This window comes from Felis catus, chromosome A2, assembly GCF_018350175.1.
Source record: "Felis catus isolate Fca126 chromosome A2, F.catus_Fca126_mat1.0, whole genome shotgun sequence".
In the NCBI taxonomy this organism is placed as follows: Eukaryota; Metazoa; Chordata; class Mammalia; order Carnivora; family Felidae; genus Felis; species Felis catus.
The window spans coordinates 21921700-21939923 of NC_058369.1; the positions used below are offsets into that span (position 1 = coordinate 21921700).

The 18224-nt window shown below is 42.8% G+C and overlaps 1 protein-coding gene across 5 annotated transcripts in view; it reads left to right on the top strand.

Moving 5' to 3' along the window:
- The window catches only part of CACNA1D (calcium voltage-gated channel subunit alpha1 D), a 429655-nt gene that overhangs the window by 65243 nt on the left and 346188 nt on the right, over positions 1-18224 (top strand). The gene's annotated exons all lie outside the window — the stretch shown is intronic.

The following is an 18224-nucleotide window of genomic DNA, read 5'->3' on the forward strand; positions in this document are numbered from 1 at the left end:
GATAAAGAAGAAGTGGTATATATTTACAATGGAATATTACTCAGCCATCAAAAAGAACGAAATCTTGCCATTTGCAATGATGTGGATGGAGCCAGAGAGTATTATGCTAAGTGGAATAAGTCAGGCAGAGAAAGAAAAATATCATATAATTTCACTCATATGTGAAATTTAAGAAACAAAACTAATGCACAAAGGGGAAAAAAAGAGAGAGAGAGAGGGAAACCAAGAAACACTCTTAACTGTAGAGAACAAACTGATGGTTACAAGATGAGAGGTGGGTGGGGTGATGGGTTAAGTAGGTGATGGGGATTAAGCAGTGCACTTGTGATGAGCACTGACCAGTGCTTGTATGGAAGTGTTGAATCACTATATTGTACACCAGATATTAATATTACACTGTATGTTAACTAACTGGAATTTAAATAAAAACTTAAATAAAATAACACAAAATTAAAAAAAAACCTGGCTTAGGTTCAGAAACTAGGCAAGGGACCTTAACATTTTTGGGGAACAATGGCCCTCAACCTCCTCATTGTGTAGACTTGATTTCTTTTGATTTTACAGTCTGAGCAATACTCTTGTTGGCATCCTATTTATTTGTCCCCAGGGAATATTGTGTTCTAGAATCACCTCCACAACTCGGTGTCCTGGGCCTGTGGGCTGCCCTCACAACCCCACCACTCACTGTATGCTTGTGTCCACCTGCCTTCTGGCAGCCCAGCCTTTTTTTTGCAGCAGCAAGGTGGGGTTCCAGGGTTGGGTCCCATGATCCTCATCCTCACCGCTATCAATAAATTCAGCATTGCAATGACATCTCTACTGTGGTCCCTGTGCCAAGAAGGCAGCCACAGTTGAACTTCTTTGCTCTGGTAAGTGGTATGTCCTCTGGTGGGTTTTCTGCCCTTGCATGGTATATCCACTGTGGTACCCCCCCCCCCCCGCCCCCCAACCAGCTGTTTCATCCTTATTCTGTTATCTGCCACCATTAGTTCTGGAATTTCTACTTCACTTAGTGTGGCCCTTTGCCTTTTCTATGCTTCTAGGAATCATCCTAGTAAAGCACGTGCACCGTCTCCCGGGATCCTTGCCAGGGTGTTATATCACGTATCCCAGGAGAGCACTCCCAAAGCGATAAACCCTCCATTATTGAGCCTTATGTTCTGCCTTCCTTGGTGGAGCATTCTCAGGATCCAGGCCATGTGTACCCTCCTCACTCCTGTGGCCACAAATGTCCCGCCTCTCCCTTGTGGTGTGGTCTCCTGTGGCCCCGCCAGCGTGCCTCCACTTAAGGCCATAGCCATCCAATTTCATTATCCTTATTGTCACTATGTTGCCTATATTTCTCCAATTCCTGGTACATTACACCAGCCAGTGCTGTTCTTTCCACCAGTGTACCACCCCATTCCACCACAGTTAAGAATTTTAACAATTACGTTGCTACCTTGTGCCACCTAGTGCCACACAGTCCCACCAGTGATGGGATCCTCACTGTCAACTGTGTGATCCAGCTCCCAAATCCTGACCTACTGTCAGCTTTCTCAGACTACATCTGGTGCCAGTTGGAGATTAGCATACTTATTAGGAGTTGCTCTTAGGATCCTGTGGACCCTGTGGAAGTGAAGGGAAATTGAGCTGAGATGCAGTCTGGGTAGCAGCCTCAGCTGACCCTGGAGGGAGTTCAGAAGCTGGGGTGGCATGACCCTTTAAGATTGTCCCAAGTTGGGGCAAGAGGGCTGAGTCTTTAAACCCCCATATCAAAGAGTCATTGGATTCAGGATACTTTGGTAAGGGGCCTTGACCTTGGCAATGTGGCTGTGTGAGCTGAGGTGATTTGTGTAGAGGCTGACAGCTGAGGGCTTTTTGCTGGTGGCCCACCTAGGAGCTGGGAGAGACTTTTATCCCAAAAGCAATACCTGTGTAGAGCGTCACAGCTTCCAGTACAGTCAGTAGTTAGGATTTAAAAAATCTTGAATGTGACATCCCCTGATCTCATCTGCCTTTGTTGATGAAATTATCTTAGTAGTGATTTCTTAGTGATTATCTTAGTAGTAAAGAGTAAGCCATAAATTTAAAGACTAAATGCTCTTTAGGGTGAGGCAAGCTCGTAGGGAAGTGAGAACAACAGGGTTTGACTTTGTGACCTTGAGCAAACTCCTTCATCTTTGAGCCTCCTTTCTCTGGACTAGGACGCCAATCCCTGCTTACTTTCTGTTGGTTGAGAATCTTATTAGCCATGAGACAGTATATTTGAATGAGGTACCTCTGATTTTAAAGCTTCAGCCAACCGAATACGGTTTCCTGTGCACTGTTACAAGTGATAAGTGAATGGAAGGATCCCTCTTTTCCAAAAGAGTTTCCCTGCACAAAAAGCTCATGTCACTGGAAGTCTTTTCAGGGTTCTACAGTCTTGGGAAAGGAGGCATACTAGGTTGTTGTCACTCATTCACACCCTAGGACATGGAGGAGCCTCCAGATGTGAAGAGAGGGGTAGGGGCCCCAGGAGGGAGCAAGGTGTGTGTTGAAAATATGCTGCCCAGCTCTGGCTGTCTACCGATGTTTGCCTCACTGGCTAGGCTAACTAGGCTGGGCTGGCTGCTGCTCACTGGATTGCTCTGCTGGGAGCTTGGAGCTCTCCTACGGCAACATAGGAGCGTGCCTATTTTTCTAGTTAGATTCCAAGTCATCGAGTGTTTCACTCAAGTCCTACTGAGTTGCACAGAAATCCGAGTTCCTCCGTGGTCTCTGGATCCTAAGCGCTGCCAGCCGTGTGAGCAAGGAACCATGCAGGTACCAGCACCGTCCGCAGTCTACTGAGTAGAAATTGAGTGGCTAAAGAGAACTGATAAAAGGCAGTTTCCACATCTACCTCATTCATCATTTCTAGTGTTTTAGATTATAGCGAGTGCCCTCCATTCAATCACTCCTCATCTCCTGGCAGGAGGTAATAATGACACCTATTCTGGGCAGAGTGGATAATGATAAAATCCTCTGTGCCCACAAAGTGCCTTTCACCACGTTGCTCTGTGCTCACAGAGCTCAGCTAAAATGCAGCCTATGTTCGATTCAGTCTGCAGAGAAGCAGGCTCAGAGATGGCACGAGACATGCAAAGAGATGTCTGTGGGGAGGGAGCGGGAGGAGGCAGGCATCCACGTGCAGGTCTGACAACTGAGGAAGGAGGCAGGGAAGGAAGCAGGGCTGTGTGAGGAGTCTTGGAAGGACCTCATCACCATGCTTGGTCATGGACTGGGGCTGAGGGTCAACTGCACTCACATAGCAGGAGATCTGAGCTGTGTGTTTCCATGGCCACTGGCATCCACTCCTTGCCCTGCACAAATCTCTCCTCTTTACAGCTCAGGGAGCAGCTTCTTCATAGTCCCTGCCCATCTCTCTTCCTGAGGGCAGGGGAGGGGGGCTAGGAGAGGTTAATGGGATGAACAACACATTGCGGTTGGTCCCAGGTTCCCGGGGGCTCCCCTCCCCCTCCCCCTCCCATGCATTCCAAGTTCCCCTCACCCTCAGCCATCACTTTGGCAGGTCACAGTGACTTATTGGTATTGGGTCCCAAACCTCCGTCTCCAGGGTCTGAGCCCTTGGTAATCGTACCCTTCTCAGGCTGGAGTTGCTATGCCTATCTGTTTATCTGTTTACAGTTACAAGGGGATGAGGGAATACCAGCAGGCAGTGCCCCGGGGCCCCTGAGGAAAGGGCTACCAGCCCCTCCAGATCCTTTGCATATTCTCACCTCAGGCTACTTGCCAGCCTGTAAGACTGGGACCCTGTGGGGGAAGACCTCTTTGCTGGCATTCAAGGCCAACTCTGAATGTGGCTGCTATGCAGCTGCTGTCCATTTGCGGCTCATATCCACAAACAGCTTATGTCCAACATTGAAAAAAATTGACATGTAATTCACATCCCATGTGGATTTGTAAGTTGTTCGTAAACCACACTTGGGCCTTCTCCTGCTCTTTCTTCTTTCTCTCCTGGGCCATAGGTGCAAGCCTGGAGGGGGTCCCTGCACAGTTGTGGTGGGTGGTCTGGGGTCTAGGCTACCTGCTCATGTGGCTGGCTTGTGCTCTCTGGTCCTGCTCAGGCTCAGTCACGATGTGCCATTTCTGTCTCCTGATGGACTGTTGCTGGGCATGTCCCACTTCAGGGCTTGGCAGGTCCTGCTAACCAGCTCGTTATGGACAGCTGTATGCTCTCTCGATTACCTCAGGGCCAAGCATTGTGTCTCTATCGGGGCCCCATCAGGGACTGTTTTCTGAAAGGCATAAAAACACTCCATCGCAGATGGCATGGCCTTGTTCCAGAATCCCAGGGGCCTGCGTTGTGATTCTCCTGCTGGGGCTTGCCAGAGGCTCCACAGTGCATCTTGTTTTCTACCGCTAACACCCCCAACTTGACAGGGTCTTACAGAGACTAAGGCCCACGTAGCAAGACAGGTCTGCTATATATGCTGCATAGACCTTTGCTGCTTTGGGCTCCATCCAGAGCTGGCAGCCTTCCATGTTACCTGGTGTGGGCTAGAGCAGGATTCCTGGGTGTGGGATGTGTTGCTTCCAGAACCCAGAGACGTCTACCCGGCACTGTATTTCTTCTTTGTGGTACGGACTGCAAGATACAGCCAGCTGCATGTTTGGTTTGGAAGGGATATTCTGGCATGCCCCTGACTGTTGGACCTCTAAAAACTTCAATGAGGTGGCAGGTCCCTGACGCTTCGTAGGGTTTATCTCCCACCCCCTGCCACACATGTGCTTTATCAAGACATCAGCCATACTAGCTAGCTACCTTTTGCTTGTCCTGTCTTTAATGGAATGGATCTGTGTGGTGTTCTGTGCAATGTCCAGGAAGCCAGACTATATCATGACAGAGGGCAGGAGAATTATCACAACCCTAAGGCAATATTGCTAATGAAATTATCATTGGTCCCATATGAATGCAGAATGAAAAAGAATGCATTTGCAAATCAAGTATATATCCTGTACTTGAGGCCTTATTCATCTACTCTAGCATTAATACTATGCCCAGCACAGCAGCTACAATTGGGACTACTGTTCAGCTGAGCTTGTAGTCTGTAGGCATCTCTAGGATCTATTCGGTTTCTGCAGGGGCCAGACTGGTAAATTAAATGGAAACATGGTAAGTCTTATATTCTGTTGGTTTTTAATGATGGCACTAATCTCCATCTCCCCCAAGTAATATTGTTTTTGATTTACTCTCTTGGCTTGTGGGGGTTCAGTTTCAGAGTTTCCCCTTGGTCTTTTCCACTATGATAGCTCTTAGCCCACAGGCCAAGGATCCAATGTGGAGGTTCCTCCAACTGCCAAGTATATCAATTCAAATTATACATTCAGAGACTGGGGGAATGATTACTGGGTGAATCCATGGACCCATTGGACCCACTGTGAGTCAGACTATAACCAGGACTCTATTTATTACCTGGTGCCCCCAGGAGAGGGGTGTTACAATGATGCTTTGGGTCTCTAGGTATCAATATTAACTCAGATTCTGTGTCAAATAGTTCTCAAAAAGTCTGGGAGTTTCCTTATCTCCACTCAGTAATAACATGAGTAACTGGCCGTAGGTCCTTTGGAGAACTGGGGAATCATTATAGTATGCACTATAGTGCACATACATATAGCTATGCCATTATGAGTCTGATTGCCCTGTGCACCTCACCTCTTTTAGGCAGTGGGTTCCAGATCTAGAACTTGCCATGAGTCTTGGAACTGAGAAGGGAAAGTGACTTTTTTTTAATATTTATTTTTTAGAGAGAGAGAGAGAGAGAGAAAGAGAGAGAGAGAGGAAGCGTGAGCTGAGGAGGAGCAGAGAGAGAGGGAGACACAGAATCTGAAGCAGGCTCCAGGCTCTGAGTTGTCAGACAGAGCCTGATGTGGGGCTCAAACCCACAACCTGTGAGAGCATGACCTGAGCCAAAGTCAGAGGCTTAACCGACTAAGCCACCCAGGTGCCCCAGGGAAAGTGACTTTTAAAGAGGTAACCACTTTCAGCCTCTTGTTCCTACATTTTTGCTTTTTTTTTTCTTATAGATGTTGAATTAAGTAATACTCTTGCTTATCTATTTTACCCCTAGGAACTCTGTGCCCTATTAACCATCTCCAAATGCTATGTGTGCCAGGCCCCCTTGACTGCCTCCCAGGCCCCTGTTACTTTGGGCCCCATCTTCCCATGGATATTAGTGAAACCAGCTCTGTGATTGCTGTTTCTATCATGAGCTTGGCTGAAGAGGAGAGCTGCCACTCAACTTCTTAGTGATGCCAGGTGGATGGGGACTCCTCAAGCCAAAGATGCCTGATGGAGGAGTCTGCATCTTGCTGGGATGAGCCTGCCTTACTTCCCCTGCTGTGCTCAGTCATCAGTGGGGAGCAGCCAGCAGAAGCCTGGCACAAATGTGGTGGCAAATCTAGAGCAGGAGCAGCTGGGGCCATCAGTTGCTTATGCTCTCTGCAGCAGGGGACATGAGCTGGGTTTTCCAGGGGGCAGTGCAGCCTCACTCAGGGACACATCAGGAGTGGAGAAGGCCTCTATCTAGCTCATAACATGGTAAAAGGAAGGAACAATTGTACAAAGGTCACTAGGCACAGTTTCTGTTTTTTTTTTTTTTTTTTTTTTTTTAAACAGGGGCAGAGGGGTGGGGACAGAGGATCTGAAGCAGGCTCTGTGCTGACAGCACAGAGCCCAATGCGGGGCTCAAACTCACAAATGTGAGATCATGACCTGAGCCAAAGGTAGACGCTTAACCAACTGAGCCACCCAGGCATCCCCAATTCTGTTTTTTTTTCTCCCCCTAAAATACTTCAGGAAACTTCACCTTCAAATATTAATTCTTCTCTGTGCCCAACACTGTCTAACTTCAGAACATCTTCATCACCCCAAAAAGAAACTCTGTACCCATTAGCAGTCACTCCACATTCTTCCCTCTCACCTGGTTCCCAGCAACCACAAATCTACTTTCTGCCTCTATGGATTTGTCCATTCTGAATATTTTATGTAAATGGAATCATACAATATATGGTCTTTTGTGTCTGACTTCTTTCCCTGAGCATATTTTCAAGATTCATCTATGTCATTGTATCAGCACTTCATTTCTTTTAATGGTTACATGATAGTCTTTTGTATGGATGTACCAGTTTGGTTTATCCATTTACAGGTTGGTAGACAATGTGGGTTGTTTCCACTTTTTGGCAATCATGAGTAACTCTGTTCTGAATATTTGGGTACATGTTTTTGTGTGAATGGATGTTTCAGTTCTCTTGGGTATAAGTGGATGGCTGGGTTGGAGATAACTCTATGTTTAATTTTCTGAAGAACTGCCAAGCTGTTTTCCAAAGTTTTTATAGGCATTTTGGAAGACACAAAAGAGAAGATAATCCCTCATTCCAAAAAGCCTACAATTTACAGTAGATGGGGAGAGGAGATTAACGTTCATACGTTGAAAGTATAATTATAATATAGCTTATGAAAAAGAACCAAACCACATAACTCTAAATTAACAGTGGATCTACGGTCATGTACCCTTAGAGCCGGAAGAAAGGAGAGGGGCAGGGAATGATGAATGTGTGCTAAAATAGTTAGAGCTATGCCCCCAAAGCCTATATTTCTACATCCTCTTCAACAAGACAGGATGGGATTATGGAGATAAAGGAGTGGCAACTGCTTGACCCTCTGGAAAGCCTGCCCTGTGTCAGAGAGGTCCTCTGCTTTCTTTGTTTACGGTATGTTACATTTTAAGATAAGAATCTGGTATGGTGGACATAGTTTGAAACTATGTTTTAGATATTTTCTCCAAAAGTGAACATAAATTTGAGTAGAACTATTCCCATTCTCCGATCTGGTCTCCCTTGTGACATTTGTTGTCTGTCTTGTTGGGGTTACAGTTACGATCCGTGGCCAGCAGCAGCGGGAAAGCAACCAGTTCCCAGAGGAAATGAACCCTGAACTCTGCACTCAGGGCCACAGAAAGAAGCATCTTGGGGGCATTTTCTATTTTGGGCTAAAACAATATTGCAGCATGAATAATCATCCACACTGCTTCCTTCAGGCGACTTCTTAATGGATGGAGTCAACTACTTTCCATTTTCCATCCATTTATCTTGCAGAGACCATATGTGTGATAGGATGGAAGTTATTCCCACTCAATTATTCTGAGATACTTCCTAAGTAAAACTGACATCACCTTTGGTCCGTCTCACTTCGATGTTTGTGGGCAATCTTCTACTCTCTGAACTTGGTAATTCTGTTCTCAGCGACCGGAGCTGGCCACCCTTCTTGGAGAAATCAGCCACCCACATAGCCCTTGAAGACCGCTCACCGCACACTCACCTGAAATTGCTCACCCAGTTTGTCCTTCACAGAGAGATTTGTTTTGAGCTTTAAACACCCTCCTTTCTGAGTTTCCTCACCTTATTACAAGGCTGACATTCATTCTGAATGTTAAGTAAGGAAATCTAGGGAGCGGGAGAGAAGGAAGATTTTGTTTGTGCGCCACAGAGCATGTTCTGTTTCCCATTTTGAAGGAGTTGAGACTTGATAATGGACCAGTTCCTTCCACTTGTTCATATTCTCATTTTTTAGTATTACAACTCCCCCCCCCCCTGCAATTGCATGGTGAATCTGTCTTTATTTTCTCCATGACTAAACACTGCATTTTCCAGCACTTAACAAGTCATTGTTCTGAAAAATTGGTTTCAGATCAGACCCTGCTTCCTAATGAGGCAATGACTTAGTTGGCAATACATTTTTTTCCCCTGGACTATAAACAGCAGCAGACATGAAAAAAAGCACAAAAGATGGATGAGAAATAACATTATGCAATTGCCCCTCTCCAGAAGGGTCTGTGAGTAAGAAAAGATTATGGAAGGCTCAGATCTTTGATTGAAATTCTATTATTCAGCAAATGCTAATTAAACAATTACTGTATGACTAGCCCTGGACATTGTTTGCTGAAGACCCAAGGAAAGGAGAGTTGCTACAATCCAATCTGGGAGGCAAGATTTTAATCTTGTTATTTCTGTGCTTCTTTCCTATTTCCTATCACATTAATGCTGGACTCTTCTCTTTCTTGGACATCTTCTGTAATCTGTGATTCACCTGCTCTTATAACTTTACCTCCCATTTTCTTTCCCAAAAGGAGCTCCTAATATCTGTCTAGTCTTAAAATTTTTTTTAAAAAATGTTTATTTTTGAGAAAGAGAGAGAAAGACAGACAGACAAGACAGAGTGTGAGCGGGGGAGGGTCAGAGAGAGAGGGAGACACAGAATCCAAAGCAGGCTCCGGGCTCTGAGCTGTCAGCACAGAGCCCGACACAGGGCCCAAACCCACCAACAGCGAGATCATGACCTGAGCCGAAGTTGGATACGTAACCAACTGAGCTGCCCAGGCGCCCCTGTGTAGTCTTCTGATGGGCCATTTTCATTGGCTTTCGCTCGTTCCTTTCCATCTCCCTTATTCCAAACCCCAAACTTTCCATATTTCAGAGTCTGATTCAGGTTCTACTTCTTTGGAGGCTTCCCCAGTCACTATAGCATTTACTGATCATTTTACTCTATTTTCTCAACACTATAGCATGGATCTATGGGAAATACTTTGGTGCTCGCTTATAAATTATTATGCATTGTTCAATAGTTCCAAGTGCCCAATGAAAATTTCTTTGCGTTGAGAAATTATCTTATGTTGTTTTCCTCTCTCAGAACACTTAACATTCATCTATCACATCCACAATATTTTTTCTGTATCAGGCCTAGTTCAAGGTACTGAAGATACAGTAAGATGAGACAAAGTTCATGCCCACATGGATCTTGCACTCTAGTGGGGAAGACAGACAATAAATAGACCAAATAGGTGATCTAACACCAGGTAGTGGTAATTGATGAGCACAGTGTTGAAGACATGTAAGTTCTGAATAAATTACTCATGTGGGGAACAAATGTGGACCCATGGGAGAATAGCATATAAACAATCTGGTGCAAATTCTTTGTATTTGTGAAGGATCTGTGGTATCATCTTGGGCATTTAACTTTGCTCAGTTTCTTCATCTCTAACATATCTATCATATTACTTTCCTCCAAACCTAGCTATTGGGGAGCTGAATCAGGTCATGTCTATAGGTTGTACTGATTCTTGAAGATAGCCACCATGCTCATGTTCTACAACATGTACACACATAACCACACTGAACATAATATTACTATCCCCTTCCACACTCCAGTGATCATACTTAGTCACCTGCATAATTCACTGGTCTACCTGGTGTTGAAAACCCTGCCTCTGATAACTATTGTCCATTTTGATTCATACTGGATTGAAAGGACTTTAGAATCCACCTCGTTCACTCCCGCACATTGTAGGTGGGGAAATTGAGCCCAAAATGTATACGTGTCATGCTCCCAAAACCATCTAGTAATTTAATGACAGAATCAGGACTAAGAAACTGAGCTTCAGCTACTTTCATCCTGCCTCCACCCTACTGTGATTTCATCATCTAATCTGAAACAGATCTTCCTTGACCCATACAGGCTGCAAGGCCAGTGTTAGGGACTATTGTATTTCCTGATGTGAGACTATTTTTCCACCAAATAGTGTGCTCTGAAAGCCCACCGTATTCAAGGGTCTATTCCTACTGTGTACTGTACTCCCTAGCACATGGATGTATCCAGCAAATGTTGGATGAATGAAGGTATTAGTGAATAATTTAAGTATGTCTTATTTTTGCGAGAAATACATTTCTAAAAAGTGATATGCAAAATGAACTTCAGCAAATAGAATATGACTTTATTCTTGATTCCTATTTGGAGAAGAAAGATGACTATCCTTATTTTTTTAAAACTGTTTATTTATTTTTGAGAGAGAGAGCATGAGCAGAAGAGGGGTAGAGAGAGAAAGGGGGACACAGGGTCCTAAGAGGGCTCCCTGCTGACAGCAGTGAGCTCAATGAGGGGCTTGAACGCACGAACTGAACTGTGAGATCATAACCTGAGCCGAAGTTGGATGCTCAACTGACTGAGCCACCCAGGCACCCCAATATTGAATTTTCTTAAAGCTAGCTCCACCTTTGGTGTGCACACATATGTGTGCGTGCGTGTGTGTGTGTGTGTGTGTGTTCGCATATTGAAAACCCAAGCTTGGGTTGGAGTAGCCGAGAGTGAGGAAGAGGGAAGAAGTAGAAGCCACATCTCAGAATAGGTGGTGTCAGTGTTAAAGGCTGACAAGGGAGAGAGAGGGCTAGGAGGTAGTCTGAGTCACACTGGAGAGAGCCTTGAGTGCCAGAACGGGGAGAGAGGAGACTGCATTGATTTTGGTAAGTCTTTGAAGATTTTTAACAGTTTATAATAACTTCAATCTGCCCTCCACTGGTCTTTCTGGCCTCATTTTGTGCCCATCCCTACTCATAGGCACATACCCACCAAAATAATGATCTACCTGCAGGTTACCAAACTCTCCCTGTTCTAATGGCACCTGTATCTTCCTTTTCTCTCCCATCCCTTTATTTACAATGAACTCTAACTTGTTCTTGAGGTTTCTTCTATCATTTCTTCTAGAAGTCTTTCCTGTCCCCTACTAATGAAGTTGGGCACAGGTCCTGTGTGTCTCTGGCCCCCATGGTTACCTTGTCATTCCACCTACCACTCTGAACTATAATACTTGCTGAATTTTCTGTGTTCATGTCCAGTGTCCATGTCCGTGTCCATGTCCAGTAAGCTCCTTTAAGGGGGACTGTGACATGCTTGCCACTGTATTCCCATTGCCTGGCACATATGGCGTAAGTATTTGATGCATGAATGAAAGAGAATGAGCAAATCAATGCATGGATGGAAACGTATTTGCTGATGACTCTAAGGACATTCCTGGCAAGGCAAATGAAGAAAAGAGAAGTTAGACAGTTTCTATGGTAATCTGGGTAAAAAAGAATGAGTCATAAACTAGTAGCAGAAAGAGTACAAAATGGGGACATAAATTTCAGAGGAGATCTACCAACTGATTGAGTGTACAAAGTAAGGAACCAGAAATGGTTTAAATGCCCTTGAGGTTTGGAGCTTATAAGAATAGTGGCACCCTGAGTGGAATGATAGAAATCAGAAGAAGAAAGGGCTGGTTTGGGGTGGTAGTGGTGGAAAGATATGAGTTTGGTTGTAGACATGCTACTTGGGATACTACAGAATACCAGAGCCATGCATGTTCGTATTACTTACTAAAGCTAATTTTATAGCTAATTTTCCCAATTCATGAAAATGTATCAGAATTAAGCTACTCATGACTGAATGGCAGATCTGGCCTCTTTATCCTCATCATTAATCCTTGGATTGTTTGAAAGACCCCACTTTTCCTTTTCAGTTTGGATTTCTAGGTTACTTGAGAAAATCACCTGGTTTTCACACTTCCATCTAGGCAAGGTCCTGTACACCCAGGAAATTAATGTCTTGAGCTTGACTCAAAGTAGTTGGAATTAAGCCCATTTACATGAGAGTCCTGTCAAGTTTCATGACAATGGCAACTCTTCTAGGACAGTCCCTATGACTAGTGATAGTTCCTCCCTTCCTGCAACCTGGGTCAGACATGGGCTGAGACTCTGCATAGGTGGAATGCACTAGTCACAGCGCTGCCACTGCCAGGTCAGATGGCAAATGAAATGTCCTTTCTGGTAGGATTCCTCTCAGGATTGGCATTTAGCAAAAAAGAATGCCACTGAGGAAGTTTGTCTTTGGCTTTTTTTGTCACTGTTTTTCTCCATGTCCTTTCGTAATAGATCTTTCCTGCTTTGATAGTCTTCCCAGTGTCTGGAAGCTTCTCTAAACTTCGGGTCTCTTGAAAACAATAAGGTCATACCATTCAAACTTAGGTGTTAACGTTGGACTATAACATTTTATCTCCCTTCTCTGTGACATTCCTATCTTAATAGGGGTCAGATTCTTAGTAATGTCTGATGACGTTGGAAAGTTGGTTGGTCTAATGGTATGGCCCCCGAAGGTACAGAGGGGTCCTGGGTTCTGGTCCTAGTACTGTTCTTGACAGACTCTGTAGCCTGGACCAATTGAATGGATAGAGCCTCAGTTTCTTTATTTACAAAATGAGGCAGTTAAACATCATCAGTGGTTTTCAGCCATAGCAACCGTATCAGTGTTTCCTTTTGTTGGTAGCTCCCCTTTTACTATTCTGAAATGAAATCCAGAGATGAGTTACTTATACACATAATTTAAAAATCAATACAGTGCCTTTACTGTAATAGAGAAAGACATAAAAGGAAAGTATTTCTATAAAACAATATGAATTTCAATATGTAAATGCTCAGGCCCACCCACACCAGAAGACATACTAGTTAGATGTTTGCAGCTATATGTAGAATCATAAATGTGACAGTTGAACATGCTATAGCTAGGAGTGTGTGGTCCTGGCCCTCGTATGTCATTTTTATTGGCTATCAAATACACCTAGTGGTATTGCTGTCAGTGATGTGATTTTCTGAAATGGTGAACATTTCTTGGTAAAGTTCCAAACAAAATAAACTATGATCTTCTCTTCTTGGTTGCTTATCTTAAAAAAAAAAAATTGGTGTGTATTTAAAAGGGGAAAAAATACCATGTACTTATATGTAGAAAGGAATTTTGTTCCAGGCTCAGATAATTAAATACATATTTTTTACTTATGTAATTGACCGGCTGGACATTGGGAAGTCAAAGGGGGAAGTGAGACAATGCTCTGCGGAGGGAGGGACTTTTCCACATCGCAGGCTGTTGAATGTCCCTCACCACCACCACCCACCAAACGCTAGTGGGTTCCCTCCAAATTATTAGAATAACAAAAACACCCACCACAATTTCCAAAACAAACTCTAGTGGGGAGAGGCATGAGTGGATGCAGTGGGCAGCGCTGCCTCCCCTAAGAATTACTGAACCGGATGATATTCTGTGTCGGGTTGACCAGGGCCAGGCCCAGTTATTGTGGGGCACAAAACTTATTCATTACTGGGGAGGGGGAGCCCCTTCTTTAAACAAAGACTCAAAATTCCAAATACAAAATTAGGTAGGAACATGAATTTATTTACAACGAGAAAAAAATAACAAAGTACAGGCATTTTTCATGCTGGTAAGTACCACAAACATCTCAAACCTCTAGTATTTTTTAAATTAATAACTGCCTGACATGCCTCTATAATACTTTTTTCCCTACATTTTTGGCACTATACCCTGAATATCATTTGCTGTAGACGCAAGGAAGGATGGTTCAATCTTTCCTTTAACATAATTGATCATATTTTGTTTCTATTAGTGACCATTTAGAAAAGCTTCTTTTGGCTTCACAGATTTTTGTTTGGTTATCATGTAAATTTTTAGGGTTGTTATCAAATTTGGGAAAACTTCTCATTTCTTTTATATCTAAGCTGTAAGAGAAACACATTTTTTTTTTGTACAGTACCAATCATAAGCACTGTTTAAATTGACAAATACTCATTAACCAGTTTGTCACTGATATTCTGTTAGTAGCTTAATATTCATTTATATTATCTTCATTAAAGTCAGCATTTCATGTCAAGTCAGCAAGAAATTAAGGGCAAGGATTCCAATAAATTCTATTTTCTGTGATTCTCTCCAAAAAGGAAAATAGTGGTGTTTTTATATTGGCATTTGTCTTATTATCAAGTATATTTCTTTTAGAAGAGGGCTTCCCTTTTGACTTGGCATTGATGAAAACTTTACCCTTCATTCACAACTTTACATGTTCAGCGATGGGAAGAATTTTCCATAGACAGGCATCTAGTGATGCACATTTATTTATTTTTATTTTTATGTTTAACTTTATTTATTTGTTTTGAGAGAGAGCAAGGGAGGGGCAGAGAGAGAGAGAGAGAGAGAGAGAATCCCAAGCAGGCTATGTGCTGCAAGCACAGAGCCTGATGTTGCGGGACTCGAACCTATGAACCATGAAATGATGACCAGGGCTGAGATCAAGAGTCAGATGCTTAACTGACTGAGCTACCCAGGTGCCCCTAGTGATGTGTATTTTGAACCATGTTTCCCCTCTATCTTTCATATGTTTCTGGTGCTGTAGCACATGCTCATATCATGCCATGGCCTTAGCTCTGCTCCTTCATGCCATGATAGATACCAGGTAAGTCAGCAGAGTGGATGATAACATTCCTAGAAGTCTTTCCTAGCTTGGAGGTGAAAGCAAAAATTTACCTCTCTTCAGAAATTATTCTGACCCACACAAATATTTCCCAGCAACACAAAACTAAATGTATCTACAGTTCAGCTTTCCCCTATCCAGATTCCCAAAATGACTCATTGTCTAATGGTACTCATCTCTGGAAGAAGTGTGATAGAAAGGAAGTCAGAGCATAAAGAGAAAATTCTTAACAACTATGGTTGAAATATTTTACTTCTGCACATGGTCTTTGAAAAATATATTTTTTAATATTAAAAAATTATAATTTTATTAAAAAATTTTTAAATGAGAGAGAGAGAGAGAGAGAGAGAGAGAGCACGAGCAGGGGAGGGGCAGAGAGAGGGAGGCACAGAATCCAAAGCAGGCTCCAGGCTCTAAGCTGTCAGTAGACATCCCTGTACAGGGCTCCAATTCAGGAACTGTGAGATCATGATCTGAGCCAAAGTCAGATGCTTAACTGACTGAGCCACCCAGGCACCCCTATTTAAATTTTTTTTTAAGTTTATTTATTTATTTTGAGAGAGACAGAGATAGCACGAGTGGGGGAGGGGCAAAGAGCTAGGGAGAGAGAGAGAGAATCCCAAGCAGTCTCCATGCTAATAGTAGCAGAGCCTGACATGGGGCTTGACTCATGGAACCATGAGATCATGACCTGAGCTGAAGCCAGGAATTGGATGCTTAACTGACTGAGCCACCCAGGTGCCTCCTTTTTTTTCTTTTTTCTTTAAAATTAAAAAAAATATTTTAAGTTTTAATATATTTCACATGAATGTATATTTGTGTGTGTTGGAAATGTACAGGTATATATACCTTGACACATTGCTTATAGCCACTCCCAGGGCTTTGAAAAAGGCCTGTGCAAACAAGCTTCATTAGCTTCTTGACAATCTGACTCTGCCCAACTCCCTCTGATTCTTTGAATTAATCAGTAATTTTGAGGATGAGAGGAGCTGGGCAGTCTCACTTTCTATAACACATAGCATTTCCTCTATTTGTGATTAGACAGGATTTTCTTCTCTAATTACATAGCCTGTTGCATTTTTTTTCCTGTGACGTTGCCAAATTCTGGGTGATAAACCACTTAAATTTTTTGAAACTAATTCTGACTGCTGGCGAAAGAATAAATTAACATATTTAACAATTCAAGGAAGACAAATAGCAAAAACCAGTGGTCCCACGGCTTCTCCTAGTCCCAGAGGCAACCACCTTTACGTTTTTAAGCCATTTTTTCAAGTTTTCTTTATATTAGAAAAGCAATATTTACATGTCATGATGTCTTGGGTCATCGTTTTTGTCTTGGGTCATTGTTTTAGACATTATTTATTGTCCTCATTCTAACAGATGCAAAGTTTAGCTTCGGTTTCAGGGTTTCTTTCCTGCAAACATCCCCCCTCCCCCACCCCCGAGAGCCTTCCACCCTTCCTTCTCAATCAGCATTGTCCTTCCCAGGACTGCAGAGCAGGGTGGTTTTCCTGTACCTTCTTTTTGCCACAATCCTGATGGGTCCTTTTTCCTTATATCATCCTCTGTTCCAGCCCCCAATTCTTGGCTCTCCCATCTTTCTTTTTTCTTGGTATATGCCTTTATTTTGGTGAAATACGTTTGCCAGTAGCTTCTTGAAAAAGAGTATAGATGAGACAAAAATCTTTAGAAACTACAAACATTACGAGTGCATATTTTCCACTTCTGTGGAATTCTGGATAAAAAATAATTTCCTTGCACATCAGAATTCTGAAGGCATCGTTCCAGTGCTTTTCAGCTCCAGTGTTGCTATTGATAAGTCCGATACCACTGAATTTCCACTCCTTTGTAGGTAACCAGTTTCTTCTCACTGGATGTTTTAGTATCTTTTGTTTAACCCTACTGCTCTGAAAATGTATGATAGATAATTTGCCTTGCCTGTGTCAGTTTTCAGTCATTGTGTTGGACACTTGGTCTATGGGCCCTTTTAGTCTGGAAGATTGTGCCCTTTAGGTCTTGGAAATTTCCCTGCTTTTTTTGTTTCTTCGTTTGTTGATATATATTTTTTTGGTTGATAATTTCCTTCCTACTCCTTTGTTGTTGTTATTATTATTCTCTGTCTGGAGTTATTATTCAGAAATTGGACCTCCTGGGGGTACCTGGGTGGCTCATTTGGATGACCATGTGACTCTTGATCTCAGGATTGTGAATTCGAGCCCAACGTTGGATGTGAAGATTACTTAAATAAACAAAACAAAACAAAAAGAAATTGGACCTCTTGGATTGTTCCTACTTTCCTTTTTTTTTTTCATTATTATAGTCCATTTCTTGGCCTTTTTTGTTTTACTTTTAATTTTAGGGAGATTTTCCTAGATTTCAAAATTTTTATGTATTTTTAACATAAAAAGGTTTTTTTTCATTCTTTTTTTAAATTTAATTTTTAATTTTTTTAAATTTACACCCAAATTAGTTAGCATATAGTGCAACAATGATTTCAGGGGTGGATTCCTTAGTGCCCCTTACCCATTTAGCCCCCCCCCCACAACCCCTCCAGTAACCCTCAGTTTGTTCTCCATATTTATGAGTCTCTTCTGTTTTGTTCCCCTCCCTGTTTTTACATTATTTTTGTTTCCCTTCCCAATGTTCATCTGTTTTGTCTCTTAAAGTCCTCATATGAGTGAAGTCATATGATTTTTGTCTTTCTCTGACTGACTAATTTCACTTGGCATAATACCCTCCAGTTCCATCCATGTAGTTGCAAATGGCAAGATTTCATTCTTTTTGATTGCCAAGTAATACTCCATTGTATATATATACCACATCTTCTTTATCCATTCATCCATCGAGGGACATTTGGCCTCTTTCCATACTTTGGCTATTGTTGATAGGGCTGCTATAAACATGGGGGTGCATGTGTCCCTTCAAAACAGCACACCTGTATCCCGTGGATAAATGCCTAATAGTGCCATTGCTGGGTCATAGGGTGTTCTATTTTTAGTTTTTTGAGGAACCTCCATACTATTTTCCAGAGTGGCTGCATCAGCGTGCATTCCCATTTTTCATTCTTGAAGTATGACTTTA